This window comes from Ornithorhynchus anatinus, chromosome X2 (genome assembly GCF_004115215.2).
Source record: "Ornithorhynchus anatinus isolate Pmale09 chromosome X2, mOrnAna1.pri.v4, whole genome shotgun sequence".
Classification (NCBI taxonomy): Eukaryota; Metazoa; Chordata; class Mammalia; order Monotremata; family Ornithorhynchidae; genus Ornithorhynchus; species Ornithorhynchus anatinus.
The window spans coordinates 24,555,005-24,566,608 of NC_041750.1; the positions used below are offsets into that span (position 1 = coordinate 24,555,005).

Here is an 11,604-nt window from a genome sequence, read left to right on the forward strand (position 1 = left end):
AGGAATTTAATCCCCATTTTAAAGATGAGGAAACTGAGGCCACAGTTCTCCTTCCCGTTGGTTTTTCCAGGCCTGTTCATCCCAATTAGAAGAGATGTCTGGATTGGAACTTCCCATCTCTCTCCTTTGAGTGGCTCCAAAGTGGCTTAATCCCATCGAAGGATTTGGGAATCTCGCCAAGTAATGGGCTTTCAGTTTCCATCCTGCAGTTCAAGTACCCTGCCGATTTTCTGCCCCAGCTGGACGAAGGCAGGAGGGGATGAGAGAGAGGAAGGGAGGGTGGCTCCTCACAAACCTCAACTTTGATAAACAGTTCCTCGTGTGGGTTTTCTTGGCCCCGAAGTCTTCGAGACCGGATTGAGACCCGTCAGTCATTTACAGAGGGAGACTTCATCGGGAAAAAAACAAAACCCTGAATGAAGGTGCATTTCCGACATGAGGGGCACAGGCCGTCCAATCGCAGGGTGATTGAACCAGAGTTGACGGGAGGCAGATAACTGCCCCTGGAAAGACAGACTGTCACACACCATCTATTAACGGCAAGACCGGCAACACCTCGTATCCTCTGAACCATGCAAATGCAGTCAAAATCATCTAACCGCATCTATCGAGAAATCCAGAACTGTCACATTATTGTGTCACTTCCAGCTGCTCGACTGCTTCTGCCCATGAACACGACACTCTCTTTCTCCCCAGAATAAGTAAGTGGCAGGGAACAGAGAGAAGAGGCTTTATGCAGAGCCCGAACTGCATTTAGAGCTTGACAAAGGGTCTTTTTCAGGCGATCGACACCACCATCATCATTCGTAACCTCGACCTCGTCTACCTCACGGCCCACCTCTGGCCCATGACCTGCCTCTGGCCTGGAACACCCTCCCTTTTCATATCCCACAGACAGTTACTTTCTCCACCTTCAAAGCCTTACTGAAGGCACATCTCTTCCAAGAGGCCTTCCCTGAGTCAGCCCCGATTTCCTCTTTTCCCACTCCCTTCTGTGTCGCCCTGTCTCACTCCCTTTATTCTTCACCCTTTTCTCACACCCCCAGCCCCACAGCACTCAGGTACCTACCCATAATTTATAAAGTCTGTCTCCCACTGTAGACTGCAAGCTCATTGCGGGCAGGGAATGTGCGTATTGTTATGTCCTACTTTCCCAAGTGCTTAGTGCAGGGCCCTATGCAAAGTAAGCACTTAGTAAATACCATTGATTGATTCCTGGCTAAGATGAAAAACTCACAGTTTCCAAAAGAATCCAACTGGGAATTTCTTCTGGAAAAAAAAAAACCCGACTCCAAACCCTCTAGACTGTAAGCTCATTGTGGGGAGGGAACAGGTCTACCAACTCTGTTGTATTGCACTCTTCCAAGCTCTTACTCTGCACATAGTAAGCACTCGATAAATACCACTGATGAGAACCATGAATCCTTTCCCAGTGTTTAGTGCAGTGCTCTGCACCCAGTACTAATGCGATTATTAATGTGGGCAGGCAACACGTCTACCAACTCTATATTGTACTCTCCCAAGTGTTTAATACAGTAGTCTGAGTGCAGTAAGCGCTCAATACATACCATTGATCGATTACCGCTAAGTTTCACTCAACAAAGTGTTGAAATACCCCTGGCTCATGCAGTTCCTAAACTCCCGTCAGGCACCTGCATTAAATGAGACTCGACTATGTCCATTGGTTAGGCGTGGGTCAGACTCACAGGGTTGGGGGATTCATCATCGCTGGGATTAAGGCTAAAGCTGGATTGGGTCCACCCAGCAGGCTGGATGAATTCCCCGGGTGCCGGGTCACAGACGGGGCTTCTAGAGAGCTTCTTGAGAGGCAGCATGGCCTAATGGAAAGAGCGCAGTCCTGGAGGTCACGAGACCTGTATTCTAATCCCGGTTCTGCCGCTTGTCTGCTGGGTGACCTCGGAGAGTCACTTTACTTTGCTGTCCCTCAGTTTCCTCATCTGTAAAGTGGGGATTAAGACTGTGATCCCCAAGTGTCCAACCCGATTATCTTGTACTTATCCCAGCATTTAGTACAGTGCCTGGCATATTGTAAGCGCTTAACACATGCCACAGTTATTATTAGAGGTGAGTGTTCTCAGGATTGCTGACCTCACCAGTTGATTCTGTTCACTGTCGATTTATCAATAGATTATAAAGTCCTTGAGGGCAGGGATCATGTCTACCAATTCTGTTGTATTCTCCCAAATGCTTAGTACAGTGCTCTGCACACAGTAAGTGTTCAATAAATACTATTAATTCAAAAGCATTCATTGGGCACCTGTGTGCAGATTACTATTCTACACACTTGGGAAAATATGAGTTAGACACAATCCTGCCCTCAAGGAGCTGGCAGTTTAGCCGAGTACACAATCTAGCAGAGTGGAGTTTACAATCTAGCGGGATAGGAGATACAAAGGAGAATCACTAGAGGTTTTTCTGGAAGGAAACAATGTGTTCACAATTGCCCGCTCCTCTCCCCACCATGGCATCCCGAGAGAAGCATCCCGAGAGAAGCAGCGTGGCTCAGTGGAAAGAGCCCGGGCTTTGGAGTCAGAGGTCATGGGTTCTAATCCCGGCTCTGCCACCTGTCAGCTGTGTGACTGTGGGCAAGTCACTTAACTTCTCTGTGCCTCAGTCCCCTCATCTGTAAAATGGGGATTAAGACTGTGAGCCCCACGTGGGACAACCTGATTCCCCTGTGTCTACCCCAGCGCTTAGAACAGTGCTCTGCACATAGTAAGCGCTTAACAAATACCAACATTATTATTATCCCTAGGGTGCCAGGGCAAGTTGGCTAGGGGAATCCAAAGATCTGGAGCGGGCAAATTTGGGCTTGGATGCCCAGCCATACTCCTTCTGTCCCCAGCTCGCCAGAGCTCCAATTTGGTTCATTTATTCATTCAATTGTATTTATTGAGCACTTACTGTGTGCAAAGCACTGTACTAAAGCACTTGAGAGAGTACAGTACAATTTGGTGTATGGTCCATTTGTCCTAGAGAACTGAAAAACACCTAGATTGACTTCATTTTAAATCATAAAAGCGCATCATGCTTAAACAGGACCATTTGACCCCTTTCTGAGGGGCAAGTGGCTTTTGTAATAATGTCTAAGCAGTTCTCTCCCCCTAAAACACAGGTTTCCCTGAGGCCATGATGATCTCTTAGGGGGGGTTAAGTGCTTTTACAAGTCTCTATTCAGACTGCCAGGAATAACTCTTGTTTTCTCTCACTATAGCTGGGTGCTGCCTTCTAAATGGGCATCATACAAAGGGAAGCACCTCTAATCGAGGCCTCCAGGTAAGATTAGAGCTCTCTCCTGGAACATCTGCTGCTGATTTTTTTTTTTTTGGTGGGGAGGGTGTGGGGAGGGCAGGGGAGGTGTGTCTATGCACATGCACTCATAGGCACCACTTGGGGAGTTTAGTTGGTGCAGTGTAGAAAAAACTGCTTCACCATCAGCAGGTCCATTCATTATCTTTCAACCTGAAGGACAGGTGTGTGTGCATAAGTGTGTCTATAAGTGAAACACTTTAGGCTTAGCAATGGAAATGGAGATGGAAATCCAGGTTGGCTCTGGTCAGCTCGGGGGCTGATGGTAAAAGGCCCTGTGGATCTGGGTTTGCCCCATCGCTGGGACTTCAATCCCAGGACTTTCCCTTCCATCTACACCACCAGAATTCAGCCATCTGTTCTCAAGGTGAGTTAACTCCCCCTCCCACCCCCTTTATGGCTCAAAACCAAAGCGGTTCCACAAAAGAGAATGGTGGAGTGGAGGATTCAGGCTTGCCAAACCCCAGAATCTGTCCAGATGCTAAGATCATTTCTCATCCACCCTTTCCTGCCTTAATAGTTTAGATCTTGGCTCCTGTTCCAAGTCTGCCCAGATATCAGGACGCTGTGTTCTTCTCCAGCTGTGGTTGTTTTTGGCTGGGGCTGTGTTGGGTTTTGATTTGGTTCTGTTTTAATCCTCCTCTAGGCTACATTGCTGCTTCATGCTGTGGGAGACAAATGGATCCTGTCAGGAAATGTACGGTGCAGAGGCTGAACTGATGCTTTATTTAAGGATAAACTTCATCTGGTTGGCTGGGTCCAACCCAAGACCTGATGACAAAGGCTTGCTCTCGGGAACCGGGGTGGGGAAGCAAGGAGGTTCGTGAGGAGAGAGCCATGGAGATGGACATAGTGAGAGAGAAAGCGCAAGAGACCGAATCAGTAAGAGAACCAGGGGGAGACAAAAGAAAGATTTTAGTTGCAGTCTGAATATTCTTGGTGGGCCCCTCATCTGACAATCAGCTAAAGCACCTCCCACGGAACCACACTGGCTCCCTTCTCTACCTACAAGGAGAGTCCACTGTTTCCTCCCTTCTTCCCCTTAAGGAAAGAGAATAGCACTTTCAGAATGAGCCCTCCACAAAACCTCAGGAAGGTTGGAGGCTGCTGTGGCAGTTGCTTGGGCTATGGGTGTGCCCTGAACTCCGATCCTTGAGCGGTCTGAAATGCTTCTCTTCTAGCCATAGCACCCTGATGATTTTTGTTTCAATTTTGTGCATTTGACCTTGTCTTTTCCATGTTTTAGGGTTTTATTGTTCAATCGCTCCAATGTGTCTGTTGTCAGCCCTCTCTCCCATATAAGATTCAGATTGTGAACTCCTTGGTTCTACCCTCTTTGGACACCTGGACAGAGATCACTGGACCCAAGTCGTTACGCTAAGGTAAGGACAACCCAAGAGGAGAAAAAGAGAATGAAGAGATAAAGAAGCACGCTTTAGTGGATAGAGCATGGAGCTGGGTGTCAGAAGGATGTGGGTTCTAATCCCGGCTCCACCACGTCTGTTGTGTGACTTGGACAAGTCGCTTAACTTCTCTGAGCCTCAGTTACCTCATCTGTAAAATGGGATTAAGAGTGAGAGCCCCATGTGGGACAGGGCCTGAGTCCAACCTGATTAACTTGTATTAACCCCAGTGCTTAGACTGGCACTCCCAATCTTGCACTCCTTTTAACTCCATGAACTTCCAATCCCCAGTTAGGAAGTTGGCCCTGTTTCTCTTCCATACTCTCTATCCTCTTTCTTCTTTTCCCTGCACCGTGCTCAACTGACAGTGTGACAAAACAGCAAGTTTTCATCTACTTAAAAAAAAAAATTACACCACCTGTTTACAGTGTAAACAACTTAAATCCACCCATTTTCCCCCATTAGATTGCAAGCTTCTCAAGAGCAGGTATAGTATATTTTATTCTCATTGTACTCTTTCAAATGCCTGGTAGATGGCTTTGTCCACAATAGGGGCTCAATAAATATTAATGAATGAATTCACAGAATATTTTTCTTTTATATTCCACTGTGGAACTAACTATTAGTTAATATTCTTTCACCTTGAAAATCCTTTCAAACTTTCTCAAACACAGAAAACAATGGAAAATCCCAAGCCAAAGGGAGTGATAAAAACAGAAAGCTATAATTATCTTAACTGTATGCCTAAGAACATTTCATACCATATATTTTTTCCTCCAGTTATTTCACTTCTTCTTAAAGATAGGACAACTTTTAGATGTTTCTGTTAGATAAATAATAAGTTTATAATGCCTTTGAAACTATTAATGCAAGCAGAAGCCTCTGGAAAATCTGTGACTTTAAAGACTAAGGAAAAAAAATAGTAATTTGAATCTTCCCTCAAGATGTTTTAAAATGATTTTTAAAATTTGTAATGAAGAATTCCTGTAATGTTGTCATGTAAAATTTGTGATGCAATCCCTGTCTTTGGTGGAGCTCACTCACAGTTCCAGGGGGAGGAAGAACACTTTACACCATGAGTGAGCTCCACCAAAGACAGGGATCTTATCCGATCCGATAAGGCTTGTGCTTTATCTTCCCCTCTCTTAGTACAATGCTTGGCGCATAAGTGCTTCACGAATACCACAGTTATTAATCACAAGAAGTTGCCTGCCAAAAGGATAGGGGGGCTTAGGGGTACCTCATGCTAAAGCCCTCCCTGCAATGAACCAACACTGTCCGTATAGGGAGTACAGAACCAATTTTGAGAAAATGATTCCCTGTTTATTTAAGCTTTTCTTTGCCTGTGTCATTCCATTCTGGAGTGTGATGATCTAGCCATTGCCGGCACCCCTGGGATAAATTGAAAATTGTTATGAGAGGCAGGATTTCCTCACAAACTCCTACAGAAAATAAGTCAGCCTTTTCAGAACCACGACTGAGCTCACGAAGGGAATATAATATCCCAAAGCAGTTGAGCCCCAGGTTCCCAAATGGTCACTGATACGTTTGTCAGCAGGTTGCAGAGCTAGGCCAACTCTTCAATTCTTAAAGAATTTTTACTTATATTTGAGTTTTGTGTTTTAAGAGGGAGCAAGACTGTGAATGGGAAGCAGGAAAGGATGGAGAGGTTCATGTTTATTCATTTGGATTGTTTTGCAATATTCAGAGAGATGTGTTCCTCTGTGAGGAACAAGGTCAGCTATCATGAGGTAAAGGAATTTCCCAGGGCACACTAGACATATTTGCAGTCAGAAACCAACTGCTTAAGCAAACCTCTTGGAACTAAAGATAGATTCAGGCCCCTCTCACTTCCTCAGCTGGCCCAGGAGCACTTATATTGCCTGGCTTAGCTCTACTCTTGTAATACTAATAATTGTGGTATTTGTTTATATTTATTTATATTAATCTCTGTCTCCCCCTCTAAACTGTATGCTCATTGTGGGTAGGAAATGGCTCTGTTTTTTACTCTTTTATATTTTACGCTCCCAAGGAATTAGTACAGTGCTCTGAACACAATAAGCACTCAATAAATACGATTGAATGAAGATAGGGAGAGAGGAGGAGGAGCAGGAGTCAACCCTGCAGTAAAGCTGAGTGCCTTGTACTACTACTAATAATAATGGTAATTATGATATTTGTTAAGTGTTTACTTTGTGCCGGGCACTCTTCTAAGCACTGGGGCAGATACAAGATAATTGGGTTGGACACATTTCCTCTCTCACATGGGATTCACAGTCTTAATCCCAGCTCTGCCACTTGTCAGCTGTGTGACTGTGGGCAAGTCACTTAACTTCTCTGTGCCTCAGTGACCTCTTCTGTAAAATGGGGATTAAGACCGTGAGCCTCACGTGGGACAACCTGATTACCCTGTATCTACCCCCAGCACTTAGAACAGTGCTCTCCACATAGTAAGCGCTTAGCAAATACCAACATTATTTTACAGATGATGGAACTGAGGCACCGAGAGGTGAGCTGACTTGCACAAGGTCACACGGAAGAAAAGTGGCAGGGCCGGGTTTAGAACCCATGACCTTCTGACTCCCAGGGCCATGCTCTAACCACTAGACCATGCTGCTCCTCTTTTTCATCCTTCTCTCCCACCAGACTGTAAGCTCTGAGGGCAGGGACTGTGTCTACCAACTCTATTAGATTGTCCTTTACCAAGTGCTTAGTACAGTGCTCTGCACACAGTAAGAGCTCAATAAGAACCATTGATTGAGTCCTGCCTTCCCTTGGCTCTCCTGTTCCTCTCTTTCTTATTCTTCACACTCTTTTCCTCTCAGGGTCCCTTAGAGCCCTCAGGCTCTGCCCCAAATTCATCTTGGCCTTGGTAATGAAAAGCACGAGCACCCCGGGCGGGCGGCATCCAGCATTGACTTGTGAAATGAGGCCAGCTATAATGAATCCCCAGTTTCCTGATCTGCTTAGCTAGTGTAAGTGGAACCGTTCTGGTGGCCAAGATGAGAATTGGCTTGGCTTTGCCGGGCTTCTATCTCCCATATGTTTCCGCAGCTCGACCAGACCTATGTACTTATTTATCTTCTCTGCATATGTTCCTGGAAGAGTGCGGCTTGGTGGTTCGGCAATATCCAAAAGCTCCACTTTTTATTTTAAGCTTATCAAATGGCAGAATGTCGCACTGCAGGCCAGGATTGTGGGTCTGTTACCCCAGCACCACCCAAAAACAACTTAGAAGAGCCAGGCACAGTACTAAGTGCTGGGGTAGAGACATGTGAATCATTTTGGACACAGACCATGTCCCACACGGGGTTCACAGTCTTAAACCTCATTTTATAGCTGTGGTGACTGTTGCACAAAGAAGTTCAGTGACTTGTCCAAGGTCACACAGCAAACACATGACTTGTCCAAGGTCCCATTAACTTTTATCTGCCCCAGCACTTGGTACAGTGCTTGGAACATAGTAAGCATGTGAAAAATGCCAAAATTACTATTATTAGTTCCTCAAGCTCGGCATCAAAACTACGATCATCTGCCCTCCCGCATCTTCTTTTCCACCAATTGATGGTATTTTTTGAGGGCTTACTAAATGCAGAGCACAGTACTAAGGGCTTGGGAGAGGACAATGCAACAGAATTAGCAGACATGTTCCCTGCCCATCTACCGTATCTTCAACCCTCAAGCCCATAACCTATGACATTTACCTTGACTACTCCCTCTCTGTCGATCTCCATATTCAGATGATCATCACCTAAGCCTGCCAGTTTTTTCTCCACAGCACTCGGAGAATCTGCATTTTCCTCTCCATCCAAAATGCTACGCCGTCGGTGCAGGCACTGGTTATATCCTGGATCAACTTCTGCATCAGCCATGGTGCAGGCCTTCTTACCTCAAGGCTCTCCCCTCTCTAGCTCATCATTTACTCTATTGCTTCAATCATTTTCTTAAAACGTCTTTCTGGGCACACGGCACCATTTGCCAAAAATTTCCAAATTTGCCAGTGTCCACTCCCCGCCAAGCGAGGCTGCCCAAAGAGGTAGCTTTGCTCCTCCTTGAAGACAAAACGAGTAAGACTATATCATTTGGCTGACCTGAATCGATTTAAGCCCTGAGCACCTCTTATCCTATTTGCTTTTGAAATGTGGACTGTGAGCTGACCTCTTTTTATATTTTCTGGTGGTTGATGATCTAAAAGTTTGGGCTTAATAGTGTAAAGTGCCAACTTATTTTCATGACCAATTTATCCATGCTGTGCAGTTTTGCAATCCAGCAGGAATACAGATTGTAGCTATTAATTACTCCTCTTCATCTTCCTACGGGAGAATAGGTTTTGCGTGTAGCTTTTGGGTGATTCACAGGATGTTTTGTCATTAGCAAAGCAGCACGGTCTAGGGGGAAAAGCATGGGCCTGGGAGTCCGAAGACCTTGGTTCTAACCTTGGCTCTGTTACTTGCCTGACCTTGGGCAAATCATTTGACATCCATGCCTCTCTTTCCTCATCTGTAATACGGGGATAAAATGTGTGTCCTCCAACACCTTACACTGAGTTTCATATAAGACAGGGACCCTGCCCAACCCAATTATCTCGCCTGGGGCTTAGTATAGTGCTTGGCCCATAGCAAATGCTTAACTAATGTCATAAAAAAATACTCTGCTGGCCACAGAGGCTTAGTTCTCAAGAGGACCCTTGAGAATCCTGGTGACTTAACCCACTGCTGGCAGGGAGGTGGACAGCTAAACAATCCAGACCCGAAGCCTAGATAGTTTCCCTTTAAAGATGGTCAGGGATGGACACTCCGCAAGCTCTTCTAGAAACCCATTTCTGTGCTTTATCACCTGACTAGTGAAGTGGGGGAAAGAAGCATGGCCTAGTGGAAAGAACGTGGACCTGGGACTCAGGAGACCAGGGTTCTAATCCTGACTGCCATTTGCCTGCTAGGTGATCTTAAGGGAAGTCTTGTTTCCTCATCTGTAAAATGGGAACAAGGTAATACCTGTTCTCCCCCCAACCTTTAGACCATATGTCCCAAGTGGGAGAGGGACTGTGAGTGATCAGATTGTAGCTTATCACAGTGCTTGGCATATAGTAAGCACTAAATACCTCAATTATTATTAGGTAAATCTTTAGCTTGCCCAACCAAAATCACTCCTGCCTTAATTTTAAAATCACTGGTTTCATTTGATCCTCACTGAACATTAGATGGTAAAATCCTCAAGGGCAAGAACCATGACTTTTACTTCTATTGTAGTCCCCCTAGTGCTTAGAACAGTGTTCTTCACAAGGTGGGTACTCAATAAATACTCCAAGGTAGCTCTCTGCCAGTAGTCTTATGTGAATGCCTCAGTGTCCATGGACATAACCTTGGCCTAAACTTTCAGTTGACCCCTCTCAGATTTAGTTGCAAAATAATATTTTGCAGGAAAAGCCTCTTAAAAAATACATCTTTTCCCTTTGCAAGCCTAGCCCGTGCAAGCATGCAAGAAACACTGGCAAACAACCCATGTGAACAAAACTTCTTTGCTAAATGAATATGATTACAAGTGGCAGGCTAAATATATGATCAATTTATTATACTAACCACTAGGCAAGCATTCCTTCATACAGGGCGGTCTGGGAGCTAGCGGGTCTCTATGGTGGGTGAGGAAGATGAAATTAGAAGGGTCTTCCCTACCCCAAGATTCTGAGATTAGATCGTTCTATAAACTGGAAAACATCCTTTTACAGTACAGCAGCATATTTTTAAAATGAGTAAAAGTACCATTTTAAAATAAATAAGAGTGCATGGTACCTGCAAATAATTTTACTCTTCAGGAGAAATGGGAAGCATTCACATTCATTAGCCACTGCGAGAGAATTTCTTAGCTTCGTTATACGGCGGTAAATTCCCTCTGCTCTTTATTTTAACCAATCATTGCAACAGTTAAGTGTTTGAGAAGCACATTCTTGAACAGATAGAATGGATTTCACAATCTACTGGAGGAAGCCAGGGCTTTTAAAATGCATTTTTGATGTTCCAGTCTTTGGCAACAGCCCCCCAAAGTATCATATTTTCTCCTGAAAGACGCTCGCTAAATGTTTAGAATCACTGACCGGCCTCCTCCTAGACAAGACTCGTAAAATGGAGTCGTCTGGTTTAATTAGTCTTAAATGTCACCCGTGAATCACTAATGCCTTAATAAACTAATCTCGTTTCGTTGTCAGGTTGATGATTTGTTTTGTGAAACCCCAACTAGGATCATTCCTCGGGTTCCCTCCTAGCTACCCTGCCAAGCAGCCTGCGGTGTTGACGTGAGGTGCATATGGAAGACTAAGCAATCATCCAAGCTTGGATCTATTTTTTTTTGAAAACGCTATTATAGCTCATCCAAATATTTAACGCGGATTGTGACATCTCTCCCGATCTGGGCCGTTTCAGTCAGGGGAATACCGTGAAGTGCCAATCAGTGTCTTTGGCAAACCAGTCTGTCACAGTAGCTGTCAGCTGGTTAACAGATCAGAACATCAAGTCATTTGCTTAAATGGTTTTTGTTCTTTGTACATTCCACCAACGGCCCGAAACTTCTGTGCATTCAGGCGAAAGAATAAAAATGTGATGAATTCCAAAGCCACCTGAACAGACTTTTGTTGTTTGGTCCAGGAGGGGGTTCTAGGGCCACGCGATGCTGTGCGTGTGTCTATATAAGCTGGTCTCCCAATCTTCAGTCTTTTCCAGCTCCAATCTATACTTCACGCAACCATACAGATTGTTGTCTTAGAGCACCACTCATCAACATTTCCCTTCTTCTCAAACCATCCGGTGCTTCACGATTCCCTCTGTATTAAGCCAAAGCTCCACAAAATTAGCATCGAGGTTCCCCGCCAGCTTAGCCC

General features: G+C 45.0%; 1 long non-coding RNA gene across 3 annotated transcripts in view; it reads left to right on the top strand.

Annotated features, from left to right (window-relative positions):
- Positions 1 to 11,338, top strand: part of LOC103170055 — a 31,173-nt gene extending 19,835 nt beyond the window's left edge. For 2 of the 3 annotated variants that reach the window (XR_003755462.2, XR_003755461.1), the window contains exons 2-4: positions 3,236 to 3,297; positions 3,977 to 4,712; positions 10,936 to 11,338. This is a non-coding gene — a long non-coding RNA (uncharacterized LOC103170055). The remainder of the gene's footprint in view (positions 1 to 3,235; positions 3,298 to 3,976; positions 4,713 to 10,935) is intronic. The other variant, XR_005659562.1, reaches the window with a different exon arrangement.
- Positions 11,339 to 11,604: the final 266 nt, after the last annotated feature.